This window comes from Trachemys scripta, chromosome 12 (genome assembly GCF_013100865.1).
Source record: "Trachemys scripta elegans isolate TJP31775 chromosome 12, CAS_Tse_1.0, whole genome shotgun sequence".
NCBI lineage: Eukaryota > Metazoa > Chordata > Testudines > Emydidae > Trachemys > Trachemys scripta.
The window spans coordinates 41,008,682-41,017,968 of NC_048309.1; the positions used below are offsets into that span (position 1 = coordinate 41,008,682).

A 9,287-nucleotide genomic window follows, 5' to 3' on the forward strand; every position below is an offset into this window, starting at 1 on the left:
CCATAGTCACGAGGCCTGGTCACCTGCCCTGGTAGAGTCATGGCTACCATGACTTCCAGGCTCTCTGGAGGGTTCTCAGGAAGGGTCACCAGGTGGGAGATAAGTTTCTCCTAAGGCCAATTGTTTTCCCTAATGGCTCATTACCCTGAATAGGCCCTTCCCCACCAGCTATCTAGACTAACAGTATCTTCACTGGTGGGCGTCACCCAGATGTAACTGCATTTGTAATACAGAAACATAGTCAATATCCATGACTTCAGATACAAAAATGATACATGCATACAAATAGGATAATCATATTCAGCAAATCATAGCTTTTCCAATGACACCTTCAATGACCCATCTTGCACAAAATGCATCATAATTATGCTATAATCATATCATAAGAATAACATTATGAAGACTATGGGGTGCAGTGTCACACCATCTACCTTCACTGACTTTCCCACTGGAAAGAACAAACAATCCTATTCTTCCTGACATGGTGGATGTCTGAGCAGGAATTTTTCATTTCTAAATCAGATTATTTCATTTTAACGTACTGTTTTCCCTTTCACACAGATGAGCTATTGCCAGCCGTACCCTAACCCTAACCCTTCCAGCACCTTTTCTGAGACAAGATTATAGTCTTTGCACTGTACTTTCCATTCTCTTCTACTGTTCATAGTCTTCAATTATCTCAGTAAACTGAGCTTTGGGTTCCTTCCTGGATGTCTCAATCGTGCTGCATTTCTTGGTGTATTTTGTTGTTATTCCCTTTCCCAGAAATTAGCATCTCTCCTGCTTGCTAATTTCCCCTTCATATGAAATGATGTAATCCCCCTTGATAGTCTGCTGGTGGGAATTTGAAATTATTGCATAAGGAAAGTGAATATTTATTTTTAGAAAGGAAAAACAACTGTACAAGGGCAGTTTTATTACTAACCTCAAAGGGGAAGTCATAGAAAACAACTGATTCCAAAGGGAAAATATCGGAGACAGGAAAATCATTGACCCAATTTTTTTTTAAGTTCTGCTCTAGTGCAAAAGGATTTATTTTGGGGAAATTCTCTGACCTGTGCTTTACACGAGATCCGACCAGATGATCGCAATGGTCCTTCTGGCCCTGGAATCTGTGAATTATCTCTGGGAACACCTTCCAGAGAGATGGGATCTCGCTCTGAGAAGTATCCTCATGTTCAGCTGAACTTGCTGGGTTTCATTCAGGAACCACCAGCTAAGATTCTACAGATGGGATTATCCTAAAGGCCTCTACTCACCTTAAAACACTTGATTCTATGAAAAGTTCACTCAAGTCAACTGTGCAGGTTCCCCTCTAATTTAAACCAATGTAAAACAAAAGTCATTCAGCTGAGGTAAATAGATTCAAGCCCATGTAAACCTCATCTAGGTAAGAAATGCCAAGCATTTTATCAATTATGTATGTCATATAATTGCTGAAGTTTGATGTATGTTGAAGTGTCATACATTGGGATCGTAAACTCATTTGTTATGGAATAGTAATTTTCTGTTAAGATTTTAGCATAGCTGTGCGTGCTATAACATAATAAATAATGCTACCCAGAAAAAAGTAACTCTAGAAGACCTTACATTGTTCTTGTTATCCGGAGGAACTCTGTGAATAAACATAACACGATGTTTACCCATCAAACCACTTTGGATTTTAAATGGACCTATGGGAGTTAGAAGCCTAATTCTGAGTGATTTTTTATGGCAATTGGGCACCTAATTCCACTTGTTTTCTTTGAAAATCTCAGCCAAAAAGAATCATGAATTTCAGAGTGTCTTCTGAAAGAAAATGGCCTGGTTATTAATGAATATGCTTGCGTGTTTAAGTAGTACCATTTGTTGGGTGGTGTTATTAGCTGGTTAGTCACTCTATACACTTACTTTTCTATAACTTCTCTACAGTCACTCCTACCGAATCAAAGGGTATAGAGTGATAAACAAACTAGTGATGAGGAATGGGTCAAACTCCACCAGAAGTCATCAACGCTCCACCTCTTGGCTTCACACAGGTCCTAGGCCTGGAGCTGTAGCCATGGTTTTGACATGTCTCCACTAGGAAATGGGCCAAAGCTACGAAATTGGCATCGTGTTTTACTAGCATTTAGACAGTAGGAAAAGCACCGGGATTCATATCAGTGAAAAGACCAGCTGCCTGTTCCGAGCCCCTTGTCCTAGCCTGTTTGCAACTGGGGAATTGGGGATTTAAATAACTGATGTATAAACACAACATGAGAATCCCCCGATGGACTCTAAACTGTGTCTTCACTAATATATCCCTCTGGTGATGAAGGGTTTGTAATTAGCGCTTTTGGGTATTAATTAACACCATTGCATCATGTCCTCTGAAATATTTCTAGTAAGTTGCAGTGAGTTTTCAATAGCATGGTCCAAATTGTTCCCTGGTGTACCCCCTCTCTTTTCCCTGTGGTTAGACCAGGGGTGCGTCTGAACCACTGTGTTTTTATCACTGATACTGAGCTGGGTTCTGATAACAGACACACCACTGGAGTAAGGGGAATTACTCTGTATTTACACCAGCATACCAGAGAGGAGAATCTGGGCCATTGTGCACATTCAAAGTTCTCCAGGATCTCAAAATAATGTGTGATAAAAATACTACTGTCAAAAGGAGGACCCAGAAGAATTGCTATGTGTCGTGCTTCCATTGTAACCAGTCCGTGCTGCCCATGGAGAAGAGGCACAGTTACAACCCAGACTGTAAAAACACACACACAGAGCTGGAGAGCTGGGTTAGAGCCTTGGTCCTTTATTTCAAAACACTCAGGGCCAGATTTTTAATGGTATTTGTTGGCGTAAAGATGCAGTTGGAACCTAGTGAGATTTTCAAACGCAGCAGGGGGCGAGATACAAAAAAATGGACCTTGGCTCCTAACCACTATAGGTGCCAAAATCCCAGAATCAGGCCCCAATAGGATTTGCTAAACCTCCACTTAGCTTCTCCCAAACTCTGTAGGCATCTAAACTCATCTTGCAGCTTAGTTTCTGGAGTGAAATTCCCCAGGGTGCCTAGGTTTCTGTCTCTGGGCAGGTGCACTGCAGCCTCAGACCAGGCATCTGGACACATACATCCCAGAGTTCCTCCCCCTAACTCACCTAAGAGGCCCAGGCTGGTACATGAGCTCACACAAAAAGTTAGGGTGGAAGGAGGGACTCTCTTGTCACTTTTAGCCTAGTGGTCAGGGTACTCAGCTGGGACATCAGTGATCCCGGGTTAAGTTCCCCCTCTGTTGGAGGGGAAAAGGGAGGATTTGAACAAGGCTCTGCAATGTCTCAGGTGAGTGTCCTCACCACTGGGCAATGGGATATTATGGTATGTGGGACTTCCTCTGTCTCTCCAGTTGAAGCTGTTTCATGCTGGATAGCTAATGGAAGAATCATTGGGTCAGCAAGAAAGAAAACAAATATAAGAGTGACTTTGTAGCTGGTTAGAGGACTCCACTTCTTTCTGGGGGGACTGTAGAAAAAAAACCCAAACATCCTAAATAAAAAAACATGATTTCATGACTGGCTTTGTTCTCCTAGCTTTGCCCAGAAGAACTGAGATCTGTGAATGTAGACGTTTTCCTGCCTTACTTGACAATACGCGTATGCTGAAGCAGTAGAGTCAAGTGTTCCTAGAAAGATTTTCAATCCTGGATTCCTGATATTTAGGTTCCTACTTTAGTATTTGGCTGTGGAAATTAACTTTCAAAACCCATATTCAAAAATGTTCCACCTGAATTCATGCTGCTGCTTTTTATTGGTTCACATTGATTTTCTCAGCTACCTCTGATAGTTCCAGAGAAGGAGATGTGCACACTGTAGTTTATTATGTATTGAAGGATCTTCATGAGGCAAACCAATCACATCATCTTCATTTTCTACCACCATAGCCTGACTAAACAAAAGGAAAACAACAAAGAAGGTAGAAGCCACTAAGCTATACCCCTCTGACTCATTAAACCAGCAGAACGTATCCTCCGTTCTTTTAAATAAAGAAAATACATTCCCTTGGATTCTCTGAATTCATGTGCATGGCACAAGTTTATCCACAGAACTGCTCAGGGCCTCCTTCGCCTTTGTATTTTGCAGGCTGTAGAAGAGGGGACTGACCAGGGGAGTCAGGACTGTTTAGAAGAGGTGGAACCCTTTGTTCAGGTCCCTCGGTGATTTGGAATTTGGTAAAATGTAGACAATAATCAGAGTCCCATAGAACAGGTGGGAGGTGGGAGGAGCAGGGGGAAAAGGCCTTTTGCCTCCCAGTGGTGGAAGGGATTAGGAGGATGGTGGAGATGTAGGATATTAAAGTTAATTAGGAGAAAAGGGGGCAGAGTGAAAAATATAGGTGAATGTTCATTTATTTCTCAGAATTCAGACCCAGATGATGCAAGAACACAAAAACTGCGGGACAAAGCAGGCTGCTCCCTAAAACAGAGAGGCCTAGCTCTAGCCTGGCTGGATGCAGAATGACTCACAGCGACCAGAGCATATGTTTCCGTACAGAGATCCCCAGTCTGCAAGTGGGACCAGAAAATCCCCTTACACTCAGAGTGACAGCTTGTAATTTAAACACAGTTTTCAATACCCCATACTCTGCATAAGGATGAATTAGATTGTGACAAAGTTTCTGGCCTACAGGGAGTAGGTGGCTGATCTAGGAAAAGAAATGAAGAGTCGTGATTCTCAGACCTATGTCTTAACCAAAAGACACCCAACCCTTGATGGATAACCCAGTCAGTTTGTATGTCGGTCCTGCCAGATGTTCTGTGGCAGAAGATGACAATTAGAGTTCCGTGAACTACTGATTTTTTATTTCTCTGGCAGTTCTGGAAAATAAAAGCCTTACAACCGGGCTATGAGTCATTCTCGCTTACTCTTCATATCCCAATGACTACTCATTGTCATTCACGATGAGAATCAATAGTCATTGGGCCAAAAAGCAACTCCAAGGATAACTCTGTAGTCTGGTAGTTAACACACACTTTTTGGCTGCAGGAGATCAAAATTTAACTCCCTGTTTCAATGATTATTTATACCAATGGAACCACTTTAAAAGGAGAGAGAGAGCTTCTGCAGAGAGTATTCCATAGGCCAGTGCACTTGTTTGCAATGTGGGAGATTGAAGACTTCCCCCCCCATCAGGCAGAGGGGATATTGAATGTGGGTCTTATACACACACACCCCACATGAGTGCTCTAACCACAAGTTTAAATGTTAAATGCCCCGCAGCTAAGTCCTGAAAATTTTTGATTGCTTTTTGCTGAAAATATCCAGCTAATTTGAGTTAAATTCATGAATCACTTTGGACTGACCAAATAAACTATTCTTCCAAACAAAGCCTGATACTGTACATAACTCTGTCTATGAACCACATATGGCCCTGCATCAGGGGAGAGCAGGAAGGTGGGGTGGGTGGTCAGGGGAGCAATGGGCACCTAACCAGTTACAAGGAGAGAGGGGAATTCTGATATATGTTGGCATAAAACAGGGCCCAAAAATGTGGAGGAAGAACAAAAACGTCAGAGAGATTCAGTGACATTTTATTCTTTAATTTGGTTTTTGTCAAACTTTGGTGGTAAATGTTTTTATGTGAATAGTGCATTTCCATCTCTGGTGAGGGAGGCCCATGTTACGCTACCTAGGCTGAGATTTGCAAAGTTGCCTAGTGCTTTTGAGTGCTAATTTCCTGTTCATTTTAATTCATTCATTTCTTTTTATTTGGGTGGGGGAGGGAAATCGGGTCTTATGAGCTTTGAAAATTTTGGGAATACATCTTATTTTTGCATTGATAGATCTCTAGCAATATCTATATTGATATCAGTATCGATATAGAAATAGATATTTGAATGTTGCCTGGACCCTGCAAAGATGTATGAACAGGCAGGAAAGTTCCCATGACATAGCACTGAGACTCCCAGTCCTCCACAGACTTTCATTTTTTGTTTACCCAACTACAGATCTGCATAGAATACTGCCCAATCCAAGTTCTCCACTCACTGTGGTGGCAACAGATTTCACTTACTTTTCAGAGGTGTCATTGACAACAGAGGATCCTAATCAGTGGAGAATGAATGTCATTGGCGTCAGAGGGATTAGAAGAGACTCAGAACCACTCAAAACATGTTAAGATGCTTGCAGAATTTGGGCACTAGTGTTCATATCCAGATGACTGAAACAGAGTGCTTTACTGAAGCATGTGTCTGGAAAAAACACACTTTGCTAAAGAATATCTCTTACAGTACCAATTTTGTTACAGAAATGTGTATTAAATGTATGAAAGATGAATAGCAGAATAACACAAAGAAAGAAAGAAAGAAAGAAAGAAAGAAAGAAAGAAAGAAAGAAAGAAAGAAAGAAAGAAAGAAAGAAAGAAAGAAAGAAAGAAAGAGATGAAGTAAGGTCAATAAGGGGTAATCCTGTTCTCAAGGACTCAAATGGGCTGTGTCTGAGAAACTCTATCAGCTCATCTCTATTCTACTATATGCTAAGCTTCTTTAAGCTAAGCTTCTTTCAGCGTCCTTTAAGCTTCTGTGCCTGTGTCTGAAAGAAATCAGTTTAAGAATAGCTTTTCTCAGGGACTCATTGACCACCTTGTTTCTCAGGCTGTAGATGACAGAATTGATCATGGGAGTCAGGAATGTGTAAAAGTTTGTGTAGGAGCTTGGGAGTGTTAGCTGTAGGAAACCTGTAGATAGTTATCATGGTCCCATAGAAAACTGTAAGCACAATGAGGTGAGAGGAGCAGGTGGAAAAGGCCTCTTTGCTCCCGGTGGTGGGATTCCCAGGATGGTGGTGATGATACAAATGTAGGATGTTTGGGTCAGTAGAAAGGGCACAAGTGTCCCCATGGCAGCCATAGAAATGTCAAGAGTTGCAGAGTCTCGGTGTCGCCACAGGACAGTTTTATCATGGGTGAAAAATCACTAAAGAAATAGTCAATTTCCTTGGAATCACAGACAGTTAATTGGAACAAGAAAAGATTTACTATGGTGCAGCCCAGAAAGTTACTTATCCATGACCCTGCTGCTAGCTGGAAACAAACCCTTCCATTCATCAGAGCAGCATGTCGCTAAATACCGATCATAAGACATTCCTGCAAGCAACAGAGGTTCTGTAGCTGACAGGACACCAAAGAAATATGTTTGCACAATGCAGCCCTTAACAGAAATGGTTCTGTCCCCAGTCAGGAGACTGGTCAGCAGCCTGGGTAGCAAGGTGGAGGTGTAGCAGATCTCCAGACTTGAAAAGTTCCCCAGGAAGAAGTACATGGGGGTGTGAAGATGCTGATCAGACACAACTAGCGCAACAATGAGAATGTTCCCTGCCACAGTCACAACATAGATCACTAGAAACACGAGGAAGGGGCTGCAGTTCAGGGACATTCCCAAATCCTAAGAGGATGAATTTTACAATGGCTGTTTGATTTCTTCCTGCAACTTTCTCCGTAATATGTATCTAGAAAGAGAAAACCATTAAATATTGAGGGAGTACCCGGAGTCAGGTTGTGCTGTCAGTTACACTGGTGGAAACCTGTGACCACATACCACTCCATCTCTCCACTGGAAAAATGAAGTTGTCGATGAACAGAGGAAGACTCATATAATTGAGAAATTGAGCTTCCAATATATATGAATCAAGAGCATGGAACCCTATTGAATTACGGAAATGTCCCTTCTACCTCCCTGAATCGCTCTGGAACTTTAAAGAAAGACTTTTAGGCTGGGATTTTGAAATATCTTTATCCTATCAGTGTCATAGCAACAAATCTAGAAGACATATCAAAAATCAATAGATTGGAAATGGAAGATATTTAGAGTTCAACCGCGGGTACGTTTACCCTGCAGCTGGGAGGTGTAATTCCCAGCTTGGGTCGAGGTACATGCACTAGCTTTGATCAGTCTAGCAGCATAAAACTGGAAGTGAGATCACGGCAGCACAGGTTGCGGTTTTGGATGGCCACCTGTGTACAGGATCTCAGCTGGCATTGCGCATGGGCAGCTAGTCTGTGCTTCCGAGGGTACACTTCTGTTTTTTTGCAAAATAGCTCAATCAAAGATTGTTTGTGTAGCTCTACCAGAGAAGGGAATTACACTGCCAGATGCAGCATAGACATACCCCATAAGCCACATATTGAAACACCTCAGGGCTGTGGTTTGTATGAAGGTCTATCCAGCTGTCCTCTGTCACAGAAAAGTCAAAGAAAAATGTGCACCATTTGATAAATGCAGCTGAGAAACAGACAAAGACACCAAATTAACCTAACCACAGACCACATGCTGTTACCTGGTCTCAGTTATGCCAGGGTCACTTGCATCCACTTCTTGCAGATTTATACCACCAGAACTCAGATGGGAATCCAACCCCATATAAAGAAATGTAAACAAAATAAAAATGAAAATTCATCAAGAGAGAAGCAAAAGAGTCATTTTTATCCAGAAGGAAGAATGTGCTTGGAGAAAAATGAAAAACTGGAGAAAAAAGAAGAGATATGTAGACAAAATGAGATAAGAGCAAGAGAGAGAGAGAGAGACAGAAAGAGAGAGAGAGAGAGAGAGAGAGAGTTTATTTTTCCAAATTTTATGAGCAACAAATTATAGATGTGTTTAAAGAGAAGTAGCAGATCCCTGCAGGTAAAGCAAAGGTATCAGAGCCAATGTCTGAAATCTCTTCAGTAGTTAACCCCTCAATAGTATTCATCACCATCTACTTTTTGACAGGTTTCCATGCTCTGTTTCATGTTCATGTTCTGCCCTACATTCCTGTTTTCGGTCATGCACAGGTTTGGCACCATCGGCCATTTTGAAAAAATATTATTAATTTATGTTTGGACAGGGGAATGTTGTGTGCTTGTGTTTTGACACATTTGGCTGATTTTTTTTAAAAAGTAAGGATTAGTTTAAAAAAATAGAAAGAGAGCAGTTTAAACAAAATATATATATTTTTAATTTTGGTTAGATTTAGTAAGGAGAAAGGTTTTTTTAAGAATAGAGGTTGATTATTAAAGAAAAGAATGTTTTGTGTTTTTGGTTTATTAAGGAAAGAGGGTTTTAAAGAAAAATGTTTGGAAGAATATAAATACTGGACTTAAAGAAAAGGAGGTGTTTTTTTTAATGAAAGATTGGTTAGGTTTATTAAGGAGAGAGGGTTTTAAAGACAAAAGTTTGAAAGAAAGGTTGTTATAGAATAGAAAAAAATTGAAATAAAAGAGGAAAATACAAAGGTGGGTTTAGAGAGAAGCTAATACATTTTTAAAAAGCAAAAGGTTTATTAAGTAAAAG

At 40.9% G+C, this 9,287-nt stretch overlaps 1 pseudogene; it reads right to left on the reverse strand.

Annotated features, from left to right (window-relative positions):
• Positions 1-6,503: 6,503 nt before the first annotated feature.
• Positions 6,504-8,800, reverse strand: LOC117885495 (annotated as a pseudogene).
• Positions 8,801-9,287: the final 487 nt, after the last annotated feature.